Source organism: Stomoxys calcitrans, chromosome 4, assembly GCF_963082655.1.
Source record: "Stomoxys calcitrans chromosome 4, idStoCalc2.1, whole genome shotgun sequence".
Lineage (NCBI taxonomy): Eukaryota > Metazoa > Arthropoda > Insecta > Diptera > Muscidae > Stomoxys > Stomoxys calcitrans.
In genome coordinates this window covers 55,852,170-55,878,094 of record NC_081555.1, presented here as the reverse complement: position 1 = coordinate 55,878,094, position 25,925 = coordinate 55,852,170, and the positions used below count along the sequence as shown (strand labels likewise).

The window sequence follows — 25,925 nt, the reverse complement described above, 5'->3', positions numbered from 1 at the left end:
AGTATATATATTCTTGATCGTCGTGAAATTTTATGTCGATCTAGCCATGTCCGTCCGTCTGTCCGTCCGTCCGTCTGTCTGTCGAAAGCACGCTAACTTCCGAAGGAGTAAAGCTAGCCGCTTGAAATTTTGCACAAATACTTCTTATTAATGTAGGTCGGTTGGTATTGTAAATGGGCCATATCGGTCCATGTTTTGATATAGCTGCCATATAAACCGATCTTGGGTCTTGACTACTTGAGCGTCTAGAGTGCGCAATTCTTATCCGATTGGAATGAAATTTTGCACGACGTGTTTTGTTATGATATCCAACAACTTTGCCAAGCATGGTTCAAATCGGTTCATAACCTGATATAGCTGGCATATAAACCGATCTGGGGTCTTGACTTCTTGAGCCTCTAGAGTGCGCAATTCGTATCCGATTGGAATGAAATTTTGCACGACGTGTTTTGTTATTATATCAAACAACTGTGCCAAGTATGGTTCAAATCGGTTCATAACCTGATATAGCTGCCATATAAACCGATCTTGGGTCTTGACTTCTTGAGCCTCTAGAGTGCGCAATTCTTATCCGATTGGGAAGAAATTTTGCACGACGTGTTTTGTTATGATATCCAACAACTGTGTCAAGTATGGTTCAAATCGGTTTATAACCTGATATAGCTACCATATAAACCGATCTTGGGTCTAGACTCATTGAGCCTCTAGAGTGCGCAATTCTTATCCGATTGGAATGAAATTTTGCACGACGTGTTTTGTTATTATATCCAACAACTGTGCCAAGTATGGTTCAAATCGGTTCATAACCTGATATAGCTGCCATATAAACCGATCTTGGGTCTTGATTTCTTGAGCCTCTAGAGTGCGCAATTCTTATCCAATTGGAATGAAATTTTGCACGACGTGTTTTGTTACGATATCCAACAACTGTGACAAGTATGGTTCAAATCGGTTCATAACCTTATATAGCTGTCATATAAACCGATCTTGGGTCTTGACTTCTTGAGCCTCTGGAGGGCGCAATTCTTATCCAATTTGAATGAATTTTGGCACGTAGTATTTTGTTATGATATCCAACAACTGTGCATAATATGGTTCAAATCGGTTCATAACCTGATATAGCTGTCATATAAACAGATCTGGGGACTTGACTTCTTGAGCTTCTAGAGGGCTCAATTTCTATCCGATTTGGCTGAAATTTCGCAAGACGTTTTTTATTGTTACTTTCAATAACTATGTCAAATAAAGTACAAGTCGGTTCATAACCTGATATAGCTGCCATATAAACCGATCTGGGATCTTGACTTATTTAGCCTCTAGAGGTCGCAATTATAATCCGATTTGCCTGAAATTTTGTACGACGGATTCTCTCATGACCATTAACATATGTGTTTATTATGGTCTGAATTGGTCTATAGGCCGATACAGCTCCCATATAAATCGATCTCTCTGTTTTACTTCTTGAGCCCACAAAGGGCGCAATTCTTATTCGAATTGGCTGACATTTTACACAGGTCTCCAACATATAATTTAATTGTGGTCCAAACCGGACCATATCTTGATATCGCTCTAATAGCAGAGCAATCTCAAATCAAAGAGATGCCGGGAAAAGAACTCGACAAATGCGATCCATGGTGGAGGGTATATAAGATTCGGCTCGGCCGAACTAAGCACGCTTTTACTTGTTTTTCATATTCTCCTTTTTGCGCCGCCTCTTCCCCAGCCCTGAAGTGGCCAATTTTTGTTATCAAAAAAGTAAATCATGTCGTTCTCAATGAATCTTTCCAGCATTTTAATCAGAAACTTTATTTTCTAGATGAGGGTACAAATGCTGCTGTTGAAATGGTGGTGAATCCATCGTAGCGCAGAACCTAGAATGTTCGCTGAATGCCATGGTTCGAATCCTGGCTAGAACATAAAAAATCTTCAGCGGCGGTTATTGCTTCCTTATGCTGGCGACATTTGCGTTTTTACATATGCCATGTAAAAACTTTTCCCTAAAGAGGTGTCGTATGCGGCGTCCCTTAAACTTGAATGCTTACACTTGAATTGGTATACGAGAAGTTTGCCCCTGTGCAATATCCGTAGGCAAATTTGTAATTTGCTGAAATTATGAAGGGAGTAATTTCAATAGGAATGATATCGTTCATCCCAACAAAACCTTATCGGTTAAGTCAAATGATAAAATTTGGTTTAACCGGTCATGCAGAGATGCTGTCTGATCAAAAGAGGATGCATTTAAGATTTGGCGTCTCAACACGAATGCCAATGCCAAAATGCTGTGCTACCAGCAAAGAATTTGGTGTGCCAAACGTATGTTCTCCGAGAAAGAGCTTTTGGTCATTTGTAAAAATAGTAAATCGTAACGATGATCAGATATTCCATGACCCGGTTGATAATACTAATCTACTAGCTGAAATGGTTGCAGAAATATCTAGTTCGATGTCTCAGATATTTATTCGCAAACGTGGAGTTAGGAGGGTATTTGCGGATCCTGACCTCAATTAATGTTCGGGGCCTGATGGTATATCACACTTGTCCTTTGTTATTTTTCTTCGACCCATGCTCGTCCAATATGCAACTTTTTCAACCTTGCTTACCGTTGTGGAGTTTTTTCATCGCGAAGCGTGTGAACTTTTAGCCGATCCCCAAAAAGGGTAAGACGAACAACCCTGCCAATTACCGACCAATACCGATATGCCCCGCTCTCTCCAAGATTTTGAAGAACATGGATGACCACCATCTTGGAGTACAACGGCCTTTTTAGCGATTGACAGTATGGGTTCCATAGAAGTCGCTCTACGGGAGATCTAATGACATTTCTATGGGAACGTTGGAGTTGCTCTATCTACCAGTTTTGTGAGAGTAAGGGCGAGGCTCTCAATGTCTCCGAGGCATTTATACAGTCTGGTACGGTGCACTTATATCAAATCTTCTCGCTTTTCGAGTCGGTAATAACTTCATTCGATTTATATCGAGCTTTTTTCAGAGATCGCACCATACGTTACTATTTTTTATGTATTTGTTTATTTGTTATAACCAATACAAAGGATAAAATCGTAAAGGGTGATTTTGTAGCTATTATATTTTGGGCAACACTGGTTTAAACAGCTCACGCACGTTTCTTGTTTTGTTTCACTGTCAAACATCTTCAGTTTGGTGTATAATTTAAGCATGAAATGTCTTACAAACGAACAACGCTTGTAAATCATTGAATTTTATTATCTAAATGCGTGCTCTGTTGATAATAATCATCGCACGCTTCTTTGTGTTCAGCGACGTAGATCATTTTTGGCTCAATGGGTACGTAAATAAGCAGAGTTGTCGATTTTGGAGTGAAGATCAGCCAGAAGTATTCCAAGAGCTACCAATGCAACCAGAAAGAGCCACAATTTGGTGCGGTCTATCGGCTGGTTGCATCATTGGACCGTACTTCTTCAAAGATGATGCAAAACGTAATCGTGAGATGATATCCAATTTTTTTGCCCAAAATGCAATAGCTTGACTTGCATGACATGTGGTTTCAACAAGACGATGCCACATGCCACACAGCACTCGTAACATGCCACACAGCACTCGTAATATGCCATACAGCACGCGTAACAATTTTATTTCACGTTCGAGAACGGTCAGACTATTTTTGTGGGGTTATGTTAAGCTCGTGCCTATACAGATAAGCCCGCTTCAATTGACGCATTGGAAGACAACATTGAGGAATTTATTCGTGAGATACTGGCCGAAATGTTGGAAAAAGTATGCAAAAGAATGGACTAAGCGGATGGACCATTTGAGGCGCAGTCTTTGTCAACATTTTCATGGAATAATCGTCAAAGATTAAATTATACGGACGGTACTATCGATTCAAATAAAGATTTCATTCATTTTTCTGAATTTTATGTATTGGTTTTCCGAAAAAGTTTCCTACAGCTCTTAAAAACTCACCCTTTAGTTTAATTAAAAGTATAATATGAATATTTAAACATCGAAATATAAAAAGGGAGAAATAACGTGAATTGAAAAAATTATTGAAAACCATAGCAACCGTTAACTAAGTGGTTGGTACTCATTAGATGAGTATATATTGACTGCAGGTATGTCACAATTCACTGCCTTTCTCCCTTACCATTTTTATACCCTCCACCGTAGGATGGGAGTTTACTGACTTCGTCATTCTATTTGTAACACCTCGAAATATGCGTCTTAGAACTCGTAAAGTATATAAGTTCTTGATCGTCATGTCATTTTTAGTAGATCCAGCCATGTCCGTCCGTCTGTCTGTCGAAAGCACGCTTACTTTCGAAAAAATAAAGCTAAGCATTTGAAATTTTGCAAAAATACTTTTTATTAGTGTAGGTCGGCTGGGATTGTAAATGGGCATAATAGGTTCATGTTTTGATATAGCTGCGATCTTGGATCTTGACTTCTTGAGCCTCTAGAGGACTCAATTCATATCCATGTGCACGTAGTGTTTTGGTATCATTTCCAACAGCTGTGCTAAGTATGGTTCTAATCGGTCCATAACCTGTTATAGCTGCCATTAATACCGATATCCCGATTAGACTTCTTGATATTCTAGTGGGCGCAATTCTCATCTGATTTGGATGCAATTTTGACTTATCGTTGAGGAATGACTTCCAACAACTATGCCAAGCATGGTCTAAATCAGTCCAGAACCTAATATACCCGCCATATAAACCGATCTCCCGATTAGACTTCTTGAGCTTCTAGAGGGCGCAATTTTTATAGCCTAGTCCGAACGGCGTGCCGCAGTGCGACAGCTCTTTGAAGAGAAGTTTTACATGGTATAGTACCTCAATGTTGGCAGCATTAGGAGGGGAAAACCACCACTGAAAAAAAATTTTTGAAGGTCTCGCCAGGATTTGAACCCATGCGTTCAGCGTCATAGGCGGACATGCTAACCTCTGCGCTACGGTGGTATGATTTCTAACAATTGTGCCAAGTATGGTCTTAATCGGTTGATAATATAGCTGCCATATAAACCGATCCTCCAGTTTGACACTGAGGCTCTGGAGGGCGAAATTTTCACTCGATTTGCTTGAAATTTGGGAGGTGGTATTTTTCGATGACTTCTAACAGCCATGACGGGTACGGTCCATATCGGTCAATAACTTGATGTAGCTCATATATATATTGATGTTCTAGGCATGATGTGACGTGAGTTGATCAAAGCAGGTATTCGAACTGCTGAAAGACGCGTTCACGTGTTTGGGCTCTTTTAGGCGGTGCAAGAACAATTCCACTTCTTTTGATCTTCTTTATATATATACTACCTTCATCAGGCCGAGGATGGAACATAACTCTTATATATGGATAGGAGCTCCACAGTCATTCTTGAATCTGCTTGACCGGGTTCAGCGGAGAGCGATGGTTTGTTTGGGGATAGTAGGGTTGAACATTGTCGGAGTGTGGATGGCGTTGTACTGTTCTATTGTTATTTTCATGGCGTGTGTTCCGAGGATATCCGTCTTCTTATTCCTGATGTTAGGATGTTCACACCCGTTTGTAATTGAATGGCCTGATCCATGCGAACCATGCATTACCGAGCGAATTCATTTCTCGCCCGAACCATTCATTCGTGTGTGGAATCTATATCCGGCTTATGTCTTCCTTACCAACATTGACGCTTAGAAATTTATGACCAATATCAGTAAACAGTACTACATCTTTTCCCTTTCCAATCCGATTCCTATTAACAATGTAATGTACTGCATGTATAGGGGACATTCCCTGCGTTTTGGTAACGAAAAAAAAATGCATAATACCATGGAATCCCACTATTGCGCAAAAAATTCACCATACAAAACTTTTTAAAATGCTTCACGAATAAATGTTGTCTTCCTATGCGTCAAAGATTCGCATTGTCTTTGAAGAAGTGCGGTCCACAAACCGCAAAATCGACAATTCTGCTTACTTACGTGCCCATTGATCCAAAAATGAGCTTCGTCGTTAAATGGAAGCAGCGCGCGATGAACTTTCTTAGCATGCACGCTTTTTGATAATAAAATTCAATATTTCGCAAGCGTTGTTCGTTTGTAAGAAGATTCATGGTTAAATTATAGACCAAACTGAAGATGAGCTGTTGAAACCAGAGTTGCCAATTAGATAATATATATTAAATTACCCTTAATATTCTGCCCATTTATATTAAGCGGAGTTTTAAAAATTAAGCTTTTCAATGAAAAAAAAAAAAAAAAAATTATGACAAATAAAATAACATCATAATATCTACATTACACAAATGGTTAAATCCAGATTTGTGGTTCACGTCAGATGATTTTATGAAGGGTATCACTTAAATCATTTCACACAGATAAGCAAATTTCAGCTGTTAACTCAAACTCTTGCAGAGAATTTAATTCGAAGCGTTCCATAAACTCGACATTTTCCAACAACTCCCTTATGGCTTTATACAATATTCTGATCTAAATTAGTTATGGGAGTTGTTGTTCTTGCACGTTGGAACACATATCAACCAATGTATTTGCCTGTGAAATTCATGTTGTGCTCTCGTGTGTCTGGCGCCATTTGTCTATTGCTTTAGTGGTTATTGTTATTTGACATACGAGCATTCTTCTACCTTAGGCGAAATTTTAAAATTCTTCCTTTTTGAGTTTACCTTCGCACACTACCAAGCTGCTTGACTGACTGACTGCTCTTCAAAAAGAAATGATCTCTCTGTTAAAGGACAAACATTTTTATGAATATGAGATTGTGGGCATACGCTCAAATACTCAACCTCTCACTCTAACTCTCTCTTCCATTCCAGTAAGAGAGATAAAAGGGAATAGTTATTGTTATATTAAACGAATAAACGTTTGCGCAAATACTTACTTGCCATTAAGGAATTTTTAATTTTTTGATTTGCATTGAATCAAAGCTACCGAAAGCGAAGTTGCTCCATGCCAGTATGAACATGCACCTAAGCCAGTAATCGGTTTGCTGTGCGCAAAAGTAACCTTCCGAAAGATAATCTATGTCAGGAATTCCGTGCTTCTTACAAAATCCATAATTTTTTTTTCATACCACATGCCCAGTTGGTCCATATTTATTATTGTGCCCACACCTTAGTACCGGTGTCTGTTCGCCGCGAAAGCAGGGCAATGCCATATGAAATGCTCCAAAGTCTCAACATCTTCGCCACATGCCCTACCTATGCTATCACTTGGAACACAGATTTTGCATATGTGAGCTCGTAGTTCTAGATGTCCTATTTTGGTACCGAAAGCTGTACTGACCTCTTTTTTTATCTACTTACTTACAAAGTTACTTACTTTCACTTTTTTATATCCACCACCGAAGGATGGGGTTTATTCATTTTGTCATTCCGTTTGCAACACATCGAAATATCTATTTCCGACCCTATAAAGTAAAAATCTAAGACGATCTAGCCATGTCCGTCCGGCTGTGTGTTGAAATCACGGTACAGTCTTTAAAAATAGAGATATTGAGCTGAAACTTTACACAGATTGTTTTGTTGTCCATAAGCAGGATAAGTACCAAGATGAGCTATATCGGACTATATCTCGATATATCCCCCATATAGACCGATCCGCCGATTTGGGGTCTTAAGCCCATAAAAGCCACATTTACTATCCGATTTTGCTTAAATTTGGCACAGTGAGTTATGTTAGGCCCTTCGACATCCTTCTTCAATTTGGACCAGATCGGTCCAGATTTGAATAAAGCTGCCATATATACCGATCGCTCGATTTAAGGTTTTTGTCCCATAAAAATCACATTTATTCGATGTCGCCGAAATTTGGGGCAGTTAATTGTGTTAAGCCCTTCGACATTCTCTTTCAATTTGGTTTAGATCGGTATATATTTGGATATAGCTGCCATATAGACCGATCTTTTGATTTAAGGTTTTGGGCCCATAAAAAGCACATTTACTGTCCAATGTTGCCGAAATTTGGGACAGCGAGTTAAGCCCCTCGACATTCGTCTGCAAGATGGCACAGATCGGTCCAGATTTGGATATAGCTGCCATATTGACCGATCTCTCGATTTAAGGTTTTGGGCCCATAAAAGGCGCATTTATAATCCGATTTCACTGAAATTTGACACACTGACCTATGTTAGATCGGTTTATTTTTAGTTATAGCTACTAAAAGACCAATATTTTGTTATACAAAATTGAACAATGACTTGTCAAAATCGGAACATATTTCGATATAGCTGCTATGAGGCATAATGTATGCATTTTTCACCGGGTTTTGACGAAAGGTCAAAAGTCTTTACTTGTTTACATTTATGGCAATCGTTTGATATGTTGGAGCGAACGTTATACGGTTACAATACAAATAAAACATTGCAATAAAAGTGTTTTGTTTGTCATAAAAACATGCAAAACGTTTAATTTTTGTGCGTGTAGACTTGAACGTTCTGGTTTCAACCTATTCGCTTAAAGCCAGTGTTACAATATTTGACAATTGTACTATTGATATCCTATTTAGCATCCAAAAAGTCCTTTTTTCCTACACTTATAGTGTAACCACTGGTGACCCTCAAGAAAAATCCAAAAAAGTCTTAGAGTAATCCGTTTTATTTGAAAGTTGATGATCAGTTAGCTCATGCTTTAAGGCAATAAGAAAACTTTGTTACTAAGAACTGTATGCTTGATTTTGATTTCAACTTATAGTTTCTTGGGCAAAAACTTTCAGAATTTCGATGTTGATAACCGTTTTACCGATAAAAAAAAAGTGGATCCACCCTTATACACATTAAGACATACATTAGGACACGTCTACGTTTATATTTTAACAACCTTTTTTATACAAACATGTGGAAGGACATTTGCCGATATATTTTGTTGTTTAGGTTATATTGACTAAAGTTTGTGTGGATTTTTGTGCTTACGCATTTTATGGCGCCTCAATAACTAACAGCCACAACTTTAAGGGAATAAAGTTCATTTGCTTGCCTTTATCGAGTGAACGACCCCACGCCTTCATATCAAAGTGAGGAGGAAGAAATCAAATAAAATCACCAACAAATAATAATAACAACAACAAAATATAACAACAATACCAACCAGAAGGGAGAACCCAAAAAATAGTATCTATATTCTTTAACTCCATTTAATACAAGCAAAAAAGTTTAACAGCACACGCATATATACATACACATTTGTATATCACGCAATATACATATGTGTATGTATGTTAGAAAGGATATCCACAGAGTATATAACATACATAGTATATGTGTGTATGTGTGTGTATGTACGATGGTGTAATGGATAATAATAAAAATGCCATATCTCTTAAAAAACCAACAACAACAACAACAACAACAAAGAAATGAAATAAATTATGAAATCATTATAATCAACTAAATTTTTTTCTTACAGAATGGAAACACAAAATTATTAGCTTGGCCAAAAATTGATTAAATAAAAAGTGAAACTAATTCTTTAAAACCAAACAAAAAAAAACATTAAAAGAGAGTTTAAACGAAATAATAAACTTCTGCCACAACAGTTCTCACCAACGAAAGTGTAAAACAATAAAAGGAAGATTGCTAACATAACCGGAAGTCGTGTTTTGAAAACGTAAAAGTAACGGTGAATGTCATATATAACCTAATGACAAATAGCTTCAGTGTGTGTGCGCGCTTATGTTATTCGCTTTAAACCCAATTTTAATCAATTCAGCAGTCTTTAGTATTTGTAAACAGAAGACGATAATTTTTCAGATTGAAGGAAATAAACGCAAACATGTTCCGCTTAACTAGCTCCAGGAAATGTGAGAATTGTAGTTTGTTAATTTTTATCCTAAAAACCACAAATAGTATTAAATTCAATTTCGGCCGAACATCTCCCCCTATTCCAAAATTAGTCTAAAAGAATGTTCCTTGTTTGAGTTCATTGTTAAATATCCTGTTAGATAGACCACCATACTCTTACTCTATATATATCTATTCATCTGTTCAAATTTAAGTTTTTATTTTTTCCTTTTCCCAACTTAAAGTCCATTGTCGTTTTCACATTTAATGTCCGTTTCCTTTCCAAGCAGTGCTTAGTCCAGAATTAACCTTGGTCCCATGCATTTATAATTTTAATATACCCATACTAATACAAGTATTTGTATGCACCACATTTCATAACTCACTTAAGTCATCAACCCACTTAACTGTATGTATGTCTCACTTCCCCTCATTACCACATTCACCTCGGCAATTTAGCCGCTCAAAGTTATACAAACAGTTATTCCTTTTGTTTTGTTTTTAGATAGATAGCCTTCCTTTTACGCTCTTATATTTGAAAAACAAATGTAAAAGTTCTTTTATCTGCAACGCCGGTTGGAGGCAATTTGGAAACCTAGCCTAATTATATTCAATAATCATCCTTCATGGTCTTTGACTTGCTCAGATCTTCTCTAGGTTCAATGCAATGTTAAACACTTTAATGGTCCCAAGAAAAGTTTCATACAAAGGAGTATGTGGGTGGAAATAACCGATAAGATCGATGTACTTAGTCCTTCCTGTAACCTTTTCTAATTAGAACAATATTAACGTACGCCTCAGTAGTTTGGGGGAGTGCAAGGGAAAAAGTGCAATATAAGGCTAAAACAAAAGGTTCAGAGAATATGTTGCATTGGCATAAGCGGGCGATGTGGACTACGCGGCCACTGCAACTTGAGACTCAAGGCGATGGGAGAAAAAGGCTAAGAGAAGGTAATATCATCGCGGTTTAAAGGAGACGACATCCTATCGTCTCCTGGAAGGAATGGAAGAGGTTTTGGATTGTATTCCTAAGACGACACTTGAGGCCGAGTGCGAGGCATTACTGTCAACGGCACAGTCTTGGATTGACGGAACTCTGATATTGTCATCTGGAAGATTGTGCGACACGGATGGATGAAAAGGACAGAGTGGGCCTGGCAGTTTACATTGAGAACCCAGGGACTGAGATCTGTTTTAGACTGCCTGACCATAATACGGTCCTATAGGCGGAGATGTGGTCGCGAGAACGTCGAATGTGAATATTTTTACGGACAGTAAAATTGCCAAAGGGCAATATCAACGGTAAGGTCACGAACAGTCTTCTGTAGTGCCAGTGGACTATCCTCGGATTCAGGCACTACTTCGAGCTTACGACCCGTCTACATAGTGCCCAACATCTATGAGCCTTCTCAGTACGTTCATGAATGTGAGACTTCCGAGCCGAATCATGTATACCCTCCACCATGGATCGCATATGTCAAGTTCTTTGCACGGTGTCTTTTTTTTTAGGAAAACAAAGGGTAATCGATAAGAATTGCTTTGCTATTCGAGCTTTATCAGGTTATGTACCGATTCGGGCCATACTTGGTGTGGATGATGGAGACCGTAGTAGGAGCCATTAGAACTCAGAAAATAAAATCTGGAGATCGTTTTATATGGGAGCTATATCAGGTTATGGATCTATGTCCACATATGTTGAAGGTCAAAGAAGAAGTCGTTATGCAAAACTTGAGCCAAATCAGACAAGAACTGTGTTTTCTATAAGTTTAATCAGGCTCAGTAAGTATAATCGGGAGATCGATTTATATGGGAACTATATCAAGGTTTGAACCGATTCGGACCATACTTGGCATACCTGTTGAATGCCATAGAAAACGTCAAAGTACATGCCCTGGTCACATGTACAAAGAGGCTCAAAAAGTATAATCGGGAGATCGGTTTATATAAAAGTTATATCAACACATGGACCGATTTACAAACCCAACCAACTTAAACCAATAGGAAGTATTTGTGAAATATTTCAAGCGACTAGCTTTCTTTCTTCGAAAGTTAGCGTGCTGTTGACAGACAAACTTACAGACGGACTGACATGGCTTAATCGATTCGGAATGTCAAGACGATCAAGAATATATACTTTGATAAGTCTCAGGACAAAATTTCGATGTATTACAAACGGAATGACGAAATGAATGATTCCCACCCCAAAGGTTGAGGGTATAGAAGGTCTAGGCCTTGCGTTTTTAAAACCTGAAGGATTTTCCAATTTGCTTTGATTTAAAAAGCTCAATTTGTGCTATGTATAGCACCCGTTTAAAATGACATATGTTCAGATTCAATATAAAACATGTCCTCGTTTCAAAAGAAAATAATAAACTAGGATATTTGACAAATTTTTTCTATAAAGATTAATCAATGAAAATACTTTTTTCCCTAAAAAATGCAAAAAAGTCGTTGTTATTTATATCACCAATTCATATCATGGTTTAATATTGCAATAATGTAATAATTTGCTGACAGTGGTCATTTGCTAACCGATTCTACGAAATATGACAAAAATGATTCACTTATGACTTCCGGCATTGCTGTTGAATTTCACAGAGATCTGTTCATATTTAGATAAAGCCCCCATTTATTATATCACCCAGTTTATTTCTATATGACCCGTTTTGGTTGAAATCGGTTCAGATTTCGATATAGCTGCCAAATACATTTTCGTCCGATTTTAAATAATACTGCAATAAATTGTTAATATGCTCACCGATCCTAACAAAATTCAGCACGAAAGTTTTTCTTATAACATTTCATAGAAATCGGTTCGGATTTGGATAAGCTCACATAGCAATTTATGTCCCGATCTTCACTTCTAGAACTTTTAGAAGTGCATTCGCCACCCGATCTTCTCAAAATTTTGCCCAGGGCTTTATTCGTCGAATGTCACAATTCGAGGGCTGCCTTTTACATTTCGGGATTGTACAATCCTTATGTTGCAATCTGCGAACTGACAGCTCTATCGTAAAACTTGATATTTTTGAGGTTATACGTACTCAGAACGTTTTGACATACGAGCGCTATTTGTGTTGTTTACAGTAACTTAAACGATTCATCTCGCCCAAAAGATGTAATTAAATCGTAAACATTTTCGTGCGATTATTTTTTACAACTTTCAACGTGGATTAACTCAACAACAGTGCATCGATGAACTTAATTTAATTTTTGGCGATGAAGCTCCATCAAGGACCAGTGTTTATCGATGGTATGGTGAATTCAACCGAGGTCATAATTCACTCCAAGACGAATTTCGTGACGGTCGTCCAAAATCGGTTGTTGTTCTAAAAACCGTTGATGCTGTGCGTCAACTGATATTGCAAGATCGTCATGTGGCCTATCGTGAGATTGAGAGAACCTTGGGCATTAGTGGGACCAGCATACATTCAATTTTGCATAAACATTTGAATGTCAAAAAAATTTGTTCGCAATGAATCCCACACAATTTGTCAATTGCTAAAAAAAGCCCGTGTCGATTGGTCGAAAGAAATGCTCCAAAAATACGAAACAACTGCATTTTTGAACACTTAAAGCATCGATTTGATGAGTCATCCGCCGTATAGTTCTGACTTGGCACCGAATGACTTCTTTTTATTTTTGTACCCAAAAAACAATATGGGACGTCAACGTTTTTCGACACCTAAAGAAGCGGTTTATGCGCTCAGAATTCATATTTTGGAGATACCTCAATCAGAGTGGCAAAAGTACTTCGACAATTGGTTCAAAAGCATTGAAAAATGTGTAGAGATTAATGGGGAATATTTTAAAAAACAGTAAAGATATTTTCGTTGATATTATTTGTGTTCTCTAATACTGAAATATAAAACAATACTGAAATAAAAACGGATTTTCATTGGAATCTGTTGAGGTTTTGATGAAGCTCCCATATATGTAGTTCCCGATTTTGAATTTTAGGGCTTTTGCAAAGGCGTTCATCAACCCACCTTTTCAAAACAATTTCCCCTATAACTCCTACAATACGTTTGGATTTGGTCGTAATTCTGCATTTCAAATTTAAGCTAAGGTCAAAAGGTCAGCTTTACCCCACTTAAGCCCGTCCTTATTTGTTTTTATAACAGTTAACAGTTTAAAACAAAATCTGGATATTGAAATGTAATAAGCCTTAGTATTTCTTTTTTTTTACTTTGAATTTACAGCAAGAGTTAAGCACCTATTCCCCTGTCATGTTTTTAGTTCTACTGTTTTTTGGAATTGTTATATGTACTAATCTCATATCCTCTTCAGTATGGCAAGAAACAACCAACTTAACACTCATATACACATAAATACACATTAGACAAATGCACACAAAAGTCACCATCAGACTATTACGGCAGTCTTTCCATATCATGTGTAAATATGCAAATACTTTTAATTTTATATTGAGAATATAATAAGTACAGATATTTTCCATTAACATCGATGAATATTTAAGACTGTTTTGGTTTAATGTTACATTAAAGTTACTAGAATCTGTTCAATTAGGTGTTGAATGCATGCTTCACAATATCATAGCAATTTAATGATACAAAAGATGAAATAATCGAGAATAAACCTCAAATGGTGGGCATATCCCCTATCGGTATCAAGTTTAAGCCCCTTTTTAACGCCGAGTTCGAACGGCGTGTCGCAGTGTGACACCTCTTTGTGGAGAAGTTTTTACATGGCTGCCATACCAAATGATACACTGCCTCACAAATATCGCCGGCATTAGAAGGGACTGAAAAGTTTGGCCCGTTCCTTCTGTTCATGGGCAAATTTGCATTTGCAAACCTCAAATAAACACATTTTCGAGTTCAATGCGCCTAATGCTTAATTACCTTTTTTTTTTTAAGTTTAATCTAAATTTAACCTATGGTCATCACTGGGCAAGTGAAAACTGATTTGAGGTTTGTCATATGACATTTAAAATACACTCTGCTAAAGAAGGCTTGGTCCTGCTGAAGGTAAGAGGATTTGACATTGTTCTTATCCAGAACTAAAAATTCGTGATCTAAACTTCTCAAGAATATATGGAATGTGAGACACAAAACCTAGTTTCTTGCAGAGTAGTCTAAATGTTTTTCATCTTCCGTCTCTAAGAACTGAATATTCAGTATAAGCCAGTCTTGAAATTAATAGGTCTCATTGGTTTCCCAATATATGGCACACGATTCAAAGATGCCGTCTTCAAACTTTAAGTTGCTAGTTGAAGACGCTTCTGCTGGAAAAAGAGCCTCATTGTGAGAAGTGATGCTAATGTACATCACCAGATATTCAGATATGGGGAAGTTCGGTTATCAACGAAAGGGGTGAGCTGATTTTGGAATATATTAAAAGTGGCAATCTGGCGATTTTTAATAATGAAAATGAACATCTAGTACCATGGCATATTTTTGTATTGGAGAATATCAACGAAAAGATATGGCTATTTGCTATGCTGGTTGACCACAGCTTCTCTCATCATCGTTCCATTGACATATTGGTGTAAAAGTGGTTGCGTATACATATGACGTAGCTATTGCGACAAAGGGAAAGTTTTCCGGCACTCTTAGAGAAATACTTCAGAACAACGATGTGGACTACCGAAAGTGTTGTAAATCCATCTAAGACGGAAGTTTTTCTTATTAACAGGAGATACACGTTACTTAACCATTTACCGAAAGGGCAATTAATCTAGAAATTTTTCTGGACAGGAAACTAAACTTCATATTCAACATTTTGAAGAGGGCAAGAACGTCAGTTCTTCTTCCATACGTGTCATGCACTGGGTATTTACTGCAGTTATTAGACCAATAATGCTATATGGTGTTGTGATCTAGTGGACGGCATTTCAAAAGTCCACCTACTGCTAATACTCAGCCGGATCTAAAGAATGCCTTATTCTGCATCACTGATGCACTGAATTTAATGCTACTGCTGTGATGTAAAATGAGTTTTTTTTTGGTCATACGACGGGTACGAACACTGTATTACAATTGTCACGATACCCGATGTTCCTGTGTATTACACATTGTCTGGGCTGCTCCGACAAGTGTTCAGCAACAATTGCTGAGTCGTCTCTTGATTACCCAACGCTTCTATACATCTTCAGCTTCAACTTGTTGAAGCCGTAGAATACAACTCCTTAAGATTTTTTGAGTTCTGCGAGACCAATCTTCCAGTCGATGGTTGAAAGATTTAGATTACAGTCCTTCAGTCTCCCAAGTATGGATTCAGGATCTGAGGGAATCCTTTGTTTACAAGTATTCGCCAGTGGTCGAGAAGGAATATCTTCCTTCTTGACTAAATCCAGTGCTGTGCCTGCATACATTTTAATTGAGCGTTGAGCTCCGAAAGCAATTAGTTAGTAACGTCCCCGATACCAGCCTGCATCGTCACAAGCTGGACAAGGCCCAAGCAATTCCGCAAAGATATCAGAGTATACAGATGACCATCCATTGACTAACCCACTCCAATTGTTTCTAGGTATGTAGGCCTGTTCTTATCCGTTGTCGACGACTACCACCGTCTTAGTTATTTTAAGCATGGGATGCCCACCACCAATGAAAAACATTGAAGGGTTAATTAAATATGCAGAGCAATCGGTTCATTATGTAACTTCATAGAAAGGTATTTTGTGAATGAAACGGATGTTGAAATTTAGAAGTTTAGTGTTAGTAGGTCCATACCACAATCAAAACCATGCGAAATGGGACGAAATGTACCTTTCGGTACATCCATGTTAAAAAAAGGCTAGTTTCAGTTACGGAACGATAATTACATCAATTAATTGCCATACTGTACCGTTTGGTTAAATGCCCAATAGGGGTTGCCCATGACCACAAATTTAAATAAGTTATTTGTGTTTTTGGATAACTATTAAGTTACAAACAAAAATTCGCACCCATCTTTAATATATCTTAGATATATCCCAAAATATAGGGAAGTCATGCGCCTTTTAAGCCATATTAAAGGGGTTCTAAAACATTTTTGGCCCGAAAACCCTAAACCCTTTTGGGGTTTTTTCTACTAACCTAATACCATGTTCTTAACTTGGTATTTTATACACCGCAGGTCACAATAAGTTTGGGTCTGGATGATTTGTTGCCATAAAGACCAATCTTCCTATTCAAAGTCTTAAAAAAGAATATATTATTTTAAATTTGAAACAATGAATGGTATTAGGCTCCTGGACCTGTGTGCGGAGAATGGCGGTCATCGGACCATATTTGGATATAACAACTTTATAGGCCGATCTGATGATTAAGGTTTTGCAACCCATACACCGACTCGTCGACATTCTTACCCGATATGATTCATATCGGGTTGTATTTGATATGGCTGCAAAAGGACCATTTTCCCATGAAAACTTTTTGAGGTCATAAAAGGCGCATGTTTTGTCGAAAAGTTTGGCCTTAGTTGTTTAGTATATTATCCAAGGTGGTGATGGTGATATTCAAAGTTCGGCCAAGCTAAACTTATAGCCGTCTGTTCACTGGTTTTGAATTTACATGATGGTATCACTTTAATATGATTATGTCTATGGGGGGAAATATTTGCAACGTGGCTTCAAGTAATAAGTTCTGAAAGTTGCCCCACAGAACCGTGCGTGATTTGTCAGACAAATTAATAATTTGAACAAGAACTCTGTTGGTTTCTTTACGACCTGATAGCAACTCAAGCACATAATAGCTATGTTATATTTTAGAACTATATAGTACAGAGCAATGAAATTTATCCAGGATAACGAAGTTCTGGAAAAATTACCAGTGCAGGCTTATGTAGAACATCTGTCGTCAGGATTGCCATGATATGTTTTTCACAAATAAGTGTGGCCAACCGCAGAAATGCTCCATTGTGAATTGCAAAAAAAAAACAGACTTGCACTCAAAACTTTATTTGGGTTTTTTTTTGCCCTTCACGGCGAGTCTATCCAGCACTAAAATATAACACAGCAATTGTTCGAAAGCCTTAAAGGTTTCCCAATTAGCGATTTGTGTGTTGTCCAATATATCATTTGAGGTTTTGATTGGAATTTCATCAAAGACAATTTTTATCATGGAATGTAAGCATTAAAGCCTTTTTTCAACATTATCATCTCTATCATCACTTTGTTCGTACCAAATAATTTTTCCCCATGAATAGAGTTTCGATTACTTCACAAAGAAATTTGCCATTCAAATTCAAAATACATCTATTCTTCTTCTGTTTCTCTCTTAGAGTAGAGCGTTGCGTTCCAAAAACAATTACTTGAATCAACAATTAACTAAATACCATGTAACAAAAATACAAAAAAAAAAACAAAATAAAAAAATAAACATAAAACTATTTGAGTATAACCTGTATCATCAAAATACAAAATAAAATTGAGTTGACATTTTCAATGTTGTTATTGACTTGTTATATTTTTTGAGAAACTAATAAGCAAGCTAACGAACAAATACTTTATTCATATGTATATGTACATGTATGTATGCCACCAAAACTATCTGTATATGAACAACACATCTATCTATACTACTATTCTTACCCTAAAAACAGACATTCCAGAACCAACCTATCAACCATACTGCATTACTTGCTTAGTATGCAATGCCACCTTCCTATCCTGCCACTCTCGTCAATATTTGTTTCTACTGACAACTCCAACAACAACAACTCCATAACTAACAACTACAGCTACAATAACCAATCAAACACCACTGTATTGTATTCTTATCAACTTCTCCTAGTTGTGTTTGTGTTTCTTTGTGAATGCCTTCTGTTTTTTTGTGTGCGTGAGAGTGTTTGTCTCTGTATTTGAAAAAGAAAAATCGAAATAGCCAAGAAAGGACACAGCTTAAATATTAATTGCATACATCTCTGCAATTCCCTGATGTCCTTTGTCCCTTAACAATTATTCAAATTATATCCTTAATATTTTTAAAACTTTTCCCGAAATATAAACAAACAAAAAACAATCGTTGTAAAATTACAATTATACCAAAATCATCACCACAAAACAAAAAAAATAACAACAAAACTTTTCTAAAATATACACAACAACAATAACTATCTAACTAACTTATCTGCAATCTCCAATCGTTACAATATTGAGGTAAGTACGAAAATGAGAATACTTTCCCACCATCAAAAGCCACAAATATATGTTATCAATTTTAAATTTGTTGTGAGAACTTCTCTTCTTTATGCTACTGACTTGGCTACATTTTGATCCGACATTAATATCTTACTTCTGGTTACAGTCAGTCATGCTCACCTTTCTAATATTTTAAAACAGAAATTTAACTTTGGGATTGAAGAATCGAAAGAGTGATCCGATGAAAATTGATCAGTTTTTTTTTCCAAATTTTGTGTTCAATTATAGATAAGACCCCTATGAAGATGTAATTCATGGAAATTGCAAAAATACTGAAGACTAGAACATTAACAAATTAAGATTTTGAAACTTTTTCTGTTATTAGGAAATTACAAACATTGCGTTATAACAGGAGAATTACTGATTATTGTTGCAAAATTAACAATTATCAGTCAGCAGACAGTGTTTGCTATTATCAGCAGACTTTTTACTATGAAAGCACAATGCTGTATGGTATTGTGGTCTGTTAGAAGGCCCTTCAATATCCAACTCACTCTCAAATTTCTATGAGTTTACTGATGACAGCAAACACTCTTTTCTGTGTTTAAGTAATTAATTTTGCTGCCATTACAGCAGTAGTTCTCCTGTAATAGTTTGCAATTTAAGAACAGGAGGCTGGCTGTTTAACTACCTTTACCTCCTAACATCATGATCGCGATGTTAGGAGGTGGAGCGAAATAAAATATGCAAAATTTCATGCAAATCAGATAACGTGGGCTTATACGATCGATTATGATGACCAAAGTTTTTTTTTTTTATTTTGTAAAAAGGATTCAACAGTATTCTCAGTTTCTTTTCGCTTGAAACCCATACCCCCAATGGTTTTCCTTTTGTTCTCATTATACGAAATATTATGGCTATAGGTACACGATAACCCTAGCTGAGACGACGCACAGTGGGATAAAATCGAAAACAATTATTAATATAAAGTCTGCCGTTTAAGAACTAATAAATATAGCTCTTTTAAATTTTGAATGGTTAGAGGCGAGATGTTAACGAGATCATGTACAAAGTTTCAAGGCCCTGGTCAGGGCGTCTCTTGGCAGGCGTTAACTTGGTCACCTCATCATTTCGAAGTTTTGTTCGGGCTGCCAAATCTTCATATGTTGCACAAATGTCTTAGTAAATCGCAAAATACGAAGCCAACATTTCAAAAAAAAATTAAAGTCGGATCACAAATAAAGATTTGGCAGCTCGAAAAAATGTTCGACCTAGTTAACACCTCAGCTGTAACCACTCAAATTTGAAAGAGTTATATCCAGCCGCTCTCAAACGTCAGATTTTTTACTACCTATCCCAACTTTTTACTTTTTTTAATTCTATCCTAATAATTAGTGACGTGCAACGTTAAAACAATACAACAGTGCTAGATAACCGATCCTTGCACGTACAGATTAAATGTGAGGCAGCCACTCCGGGTATGAGACTTAAGGCGATTGAAGAATGGATAGAGTATAGTACCATGTCACAACCATTACGGTATAATCGAGGGGACGGTGGGAAACCTGGAAGGAGAGGAAGGAGCGAAGTTCAGGCTACACAGATGGATAAAAGCTAGACGACAGAGTGGACCTGAGTGTCTACATTGAGAAACCAGAGACTGACATCTGTTTACGACTACACGACGACAAAACGGTCCAGCAAGCTGAGATCTGGGCGATCATGAAATACGTGAGGTGATGCCGTATTAACGCCAGAACATCGATACTGGTTATCTTTACGGAGAGTAAACAGGCAATCAGGGATGTAAGGTCACGACCAGTCTTGGATGGTAAAAGAGTTTAACACCTTCTCTGAGGTTGGCACAATCTGCTTTGTTTGAATTCCGGGTTAATGCGGAGTAAGGTGAATGAAAGCGCAGCAATTTGACAGTGAAAGCCGTAGAACTGCCGTCAATAACCTTGGTTAATCTAAAGCCTTCCGGAGCGACACATTCCGAGTTAAGGGAGTGGGCGACAAATGTGCATGTAACACTGTGAAACAGCGAGACGATCGGTAGGACGACGAAAATCCTATGAAGAGATCTGTATCGTTAGCATACGAGGCTCTTGCTTAATGGATGTAAGAAGGAGATCAGTATAGCTTACGATATCATAACGGGACACATAGGACTACGAGTGCACTTGTGCAGAATAGGTGCGGCAAGTGCTAGTATGTGTAGGGTAAGTGGGGAAAATCGTAAGATATTGGAGCATGGCTTTGGCGGCTACCAGACTACGGCACCTAGTTGGGTACAAAACACCAGCCTAGAACCGATTTAATGGCGTTAATGGAGTACAATAAGGGAATTTTTTAGTACACTCACCCATTTGTTATTCAAAACAGCAAAAATGTTTGCTAAAACAGCAGTGTTTGTCTGCTGAAAATGGGAAAGCAGGCATTCCTGCTGTTTCAGCAAATCTAGGGTTGCTGTATTAGCTGCTTCAACCAACAAAATCTTCTGTTTTGAATACACAAGTCTGCGGAAAAAAATGCATGCAACTTTTTATGGTTACCTGTGACTTGTTTTGATTACTTTAGGCATTTTTTGAAATTTTGTTGATGGAGATGATTTTAATTTGTGGAATATAACTGTAAAGAAGCTACTTAATCCATTTATTGCTCATTGGTATACATTTCGAAATGTGGCTGAGCTAGCTCGCATTTTTTGTTCTTGCTCTACTAAAGTGCACATGAATGGCCTTTTGTATCTGGATTTAAAGAAAAGAGGCTATGGAAATTGTACAATCAGTACACTGTGACACACATTGATATATGTATTCTATTTTTTCTTCTAACATCCCCTTCATAATTAAGCAGCAGTCATTTTCAGCAAACAACAAACTTTTCGCCAGTAAGCCTGCTGCTCTGAAATTGCAGTACTACTGTTGTAATAGCAGAACTATTGCTACAATACCAGCAAAATTAATTACAAATATTCAGCAGCCAGTGTTTGCTACTTTCAGCAAACTTTTTTCGATGAGTGTAGCAACGAATTTCTAGCGAAGATTTTTGGAGATTACCTTTTTGCGTTTGGATCGCACCACAAGCCAATGGGTGGCTAAGGTGTAAGCTCATAGTGACATAGGACGGATTAATATCCGCACCCTCTTTTCAATCTTACCTATCCCACTGTGCGACGTCCAAAGTAAGATGTAGATGAGGATTTTAGGTACTAGCACGAAATTCGTAAAAAAAGTACGAGAGCTGCTATATATATTTCTGGCCTAGACATCACTATGTATTACCAGGTGCAATCTTACATTTCCATTGGGAAGTTTGTCATTTTCTAGCTCATTATGACGCACCACCATCATTTGTGTTGTAGATTTATTTGGCAAGAAATTAAATCAACTGGTAAACATTTTTGAGCAATCGTGTGGCCGGCGCTCTTTTAAGGGCGAATTCCGTGGAGGTTTTACAAAAACGACTATTGTACCAGAGAACATTGATGCCTTGCGTGAACTTATAATTCAAAATTGTCATTTGACATACTGTGAGATGGAGCCACTTTGGACGTTCGTCCCACAAGCATACATTCGATATTGCATGAACACCTGTCCGCAAAAACGATTTACAGTCGATTGACAGTCGTTCAAAAAAACTCGTGTCGACTGATGGAAAGATATGTTGAAAAAATACGATCACGGTCCTTCAAAAGAGGTTTATATGATCATCATAGGAGGCGAATCGTATGTATATGCGTATGAGCCTGAAACAAAACAACAATCGACCATGGGATGAGCTAAATCTAAGAAGCACTTCGAAGCAAATGGTCACTTGTGTCTTCGGCAAAACTGGTCATGCGGCGACAGTTCCGGTTGAGCAACGTACGACTGTCAATTCTGAGCGGTACACCACAATTTTCAATTACTATGTTTTTGAGGACTCTCACTCGCAGTGGAAAAAGTGCTTCGACAATTGGTTTGAGCGGATGGAAAAAAAAAATACTGAAGAATACTAAAAGTAATAAAACCATTTTTATACGCACCACCGAAGTACAGGGGTATATTCATTTTGTCATTCCGTTTGCTACACATCCATTTCCGACCCTATAAAGTATATATATTCTTGACCAGCGAAAAAATCTAAGACGATCTAGCCATGTCCGTCCGTTTGTCTGTTGAAATCACGCTACAGTCTTTAAAGATAAAGATATTTAGCTGAAACTTTTTTTTTTGTCCATAAGCAGGTTATGTTCGAAGATGGGCTATATCGGACTATATCTTGATATAGCCACCATATAGAACGATCGGACGATTTAGGGTCTAAGACCCATTAAAGCCACATTTATTATCCGATATTGCTGAAATTTGGGACACTGAGTTGTGTTAGGCCCTTCGACATCTTTCAATTTGGCCCAAATCGGTCCAGATTTCGATATAGCTGCCATATAGACCTCTCTCTCTCGAAATTACTTGGTTTTACGTTAGCCTTTAAAGCTTAACTTTTCTACATTCCTTTGGAAATTTGAAGAAAAACTTTTACCCATTTCCCATACCTGTCTGTCCGAAAAGCGCTTTGTATTGCTCTCGGTTTTCCTTATACGTCACTTCCCACCAACTTTTTTTCCAATGCCAGCCATACGTTCGTAATTTTGTTCATGGTGCAAATCCAATTTCAATTTCGAGAGGTAATATTCCCAAGTTACGGTGACAGTTTGACGAGACAAGGCAATATACTTAGAAAATGCCAAGATTTCAATTTTCTGTCCAGAAAAACAAAAATATTTGGTGTTTCTGGTTCATTATCAAAGCCTCGGAACAATTATTTTAAGGAGCACGTTCTGCAAAGTTTTTGTTTTCTGAGTTTTTTTTTTATTTGGCGTGGTTGGTCGGTATTCATTAGGGGGCTTTGCAGGCTTGTTAGGGAACAAATGCCATGAAAGGAAGTTGGTAATTTTGCGAAAACAGAGCTCGATTTGTATTTTTTTAGCATTTGTTGTTGTTCTTGGTGTTTTTTGTGCCCATTTTATGTTTTGTTTTAATAAATTAAACATGACTCACCATTATGGCCATAAGTAAATCTTTGTACGCGCTTATGTTGGTTGGCTCGCTGACTGGCTGGGTGGCTGGCTGACTGACTGCTTTTTATGGTTGGCATTGTTGGAATTTAGCAAGACCAACACGGCGCCTGAAAAAGGAAGGCTAGTTTGCCTCCGCCACATTTATGTTAGTCAGATTTGTAATTGCTCTATAAGCAAATCGATAACGTAAAACTGGATACACAATTTATTTATGGCAGGAAATAAAGTGATTTTATACGACTTTATAAATATATGTATGTTGGCAAGGTCTGTTTATAGACAGACTTAGATGATAATAACAGAAATTTGATTTAATTAAATGGAATTAAAAGGATCAATTGACTGATTCCTTAGCAAGGACTAACAAATTTTTAGATTGCAATGGGATTTGCATTGCTGTTTATGATGAATGAAAGGGAAGGCTCGCGCCAGTTTTGAATATTCTCTATATCCTTGGCTATGCACTGATGTGAGTAAATAAGGATATCATAGATTATTTCATTACCTCACCAAGCCTATTTGTTTTGCTTGGAGTAAACCATCATAATTCTAAGTTTGTATAAATTAGCTCAGACTTGTTAAAAATTGTGTTTTAAAGTTATGCAAAACAGGTAATAGCTCTAGGAGAATACGAGTTGAAACCACACACCATCCGAATAAATCTTATACCCATCGCCAATGGAGGCGATGTCTCAATGTCTCAAAAAACCAAAAGTGTTTTTTTTTGTTTTTTCCCCTGCCGACCAAGGGTACGCCTCCTCTTACGTGTTAATTTCATTTATTTATTCATTTGCAATACCAGTACAACAAGACTTGTATCTTATAAATTGCAGTACTGGCATAAAAGTGCTATGTATGTTTACAATGTAGAGATTCTGAGTAGTCTTCTGAATTTTGTCCAGTTGGTTTTCAACTTAGTAATAAGGTAGCTTATCGGATTCAACGTTGACCGTGCTGAATTCTAAACCTCACATAGCGATGGCCAGAGAAGGAGTGCTCCCTCAAATCCTGAACATCACAATCGGTTAGATTATGTACGTCCAATCGAAATATTTTGTATATGTTTAAGTTCTATATGGTATCGCTGCTGTCAATTGCAGAGTATTCAAAAAGTTGTCGAAATTCTTTAATTGTATTGCACAGGCTTTGTTCATTGAGGTGGCATATAGTAAAATCTTTTTTCATGTTTGCCAGTACAGGTAGCATAAAAAAATCCTTGTCTCTGCTCACATGATTGTTATTTAGCAGCCATAAAATTAACAAGACAGTATATTTTATGGAATTTCATTAAGTAATTAAGTCTGAATAGCATGAAATAAATTTTAAATAATAGTAATAATAACCAGTAAAAACCAGAATGCAAATGCAAAAACTTAAGTAAACTGTTGCGCTATTGAAAGATTGTTTAATATAATAATACATTTATATGTCATTTATGGTCATCGACAAGACTTTCAAATTCAAATTCATCATCAAAAAGTTCGATTAATTTGGGGCATCGGTATTGGTGACTTTGGCCTACACTAATCCTCACGTAGTGTAAGTGGAATGGATCATTTACCGCGTTTAATGACACAGTGTTAATTTTTCATGGACATTGATTGGTTGATCACTGCGAAGGCCTATGTCACGAAAAATTAATTGTCTTTGTCTGAAGTTCGTGACAATTTCAAAAAAAAAAAAAATGTTTCTTTCGTAGGTCGATTGCATTTTGACAACAATGACATCACTGCGATTGCGATTTTTGTTTAGCACAGACAACACAGCAATTTTAAGGTTACGGCACAGATTGTTAAAAATGTCTACTTTTAAATTTTAGGTACATATGGAGACTATATTAAGATATAGACCGATTTGGGCAGCACTGAGATCGAAGAATCTAATATGTCTCACTGTGTTAAATTGTAATGAAATCGGGTAATAAATGCGGCATTTATGGGCTTAAGATTCTCAATCGAGGGATCGGTCTATAAAGGGTATGTATTAAGATAAATACATACGTATCAAGACATAGCCCATCTTCGAACA

General features: G+C 37.2%; 1 protein-coding gene across 10 annotated transcripts in view; it reads left to right on the top strand.

The window, feature by feature from the left end:
* Positions 1-25,925, top strand: part of LOC106088904 (uncharacterized) — a 778,231-nt gene that overhangs the window by 17,685 nt on the left and 734,621 nt on the right. For 8 of the 10 annotated variants that reach the window (XM_059366206.1, XM_059366207.1, XM_059366213.1 and 5 more), the window contains exons 2-3: positions 9,374-9,767; positions 17,974-18,850. The gene's annotated coding sequence lies outside the window, so the exon portion shown is untranslated. The remainder of the gene's footprint in view (positions 1-9,373; positions 9,768-17,973; positions 18,851-25,925) is intronic. The other 2 variants (XM_059366205.1, XM_059366208.1) reach the window with 2 other exon arrangements.